The 521-nt window shown below is 30.9% G+C and overlaps 1 protein-coding gene across 1 annotated transcript in view; it reads right to left on the bottom strand.

Moving 5' to 3' along the window:
• The window catches only part of apaf1 (apoptotic peptidase activating factor 1), a 47,813-nt gene that overhangs the window by 42,721 nt on the left and 4,571 nt on the right, over positions 1-521 (bottom strand).

Raw genomic sequence — 521 nt, 5'->3', positions numbered from 1 at the left:
ATATATATCCAAATGACATCTACTGGAACATTTCCCAGAACCACATTTACCTCCACCAATATTATGTGTTTGTTTCAATAAATATATACCTATCTTTTAAATCTGAATAATGCCATCCATGTTTTTACCCTTTTCTTATTACTTTTTTATTTCAAGATATATTTATTTCTTTACTGCTACAAAATATTTAATTTATTGCCGGTTTGTTTTTCCTTTTTAATTTATCTTCTTATTTTAACTAATTTTGGAGATTTGTTTTGCATTTATTGCCTACAATTTTCCTGTGGCTTTAGTCTATGCTCAAAATCAACAAGCCCATTTGCCTTGTGTTGCAGTCAAATTTGAAGTAAATCCATCTGTTTAGCCAGACTAGTGCTGTCAGTTAAATGGCGTTAACGCAAACCCATTTTAACAGCAACAATTTTTTTAATCGCAGGACTAACGTTCTTTTTGGCCTAGCAAACATTGTAGTTCTTTTTACACATGCTCTTGCAACAACTAGTAACGTTACAAAAACTACA

Source organism: Etheostoma spectabile, chromosome 23 (genome assembly GCF_008692095.1).
Source record: "Etheostoma spectabile isolate EspeVRDwgs_2016 chromosome 23, UIUC_Espe_1.0, whole genome shotgun sequence".
Taxonomy (NCBI): Eukaryota; Metazoa; Chordata; class Actinopteri; order Perciformes; family Percidae; genus Etheostoma; species Etheostoma spectabile.
The sequence above is the reverse complement of the archived record's forward strand: the minus strand, read 5'-3'. Positions and strand labels throughout refer to the sequence as shown.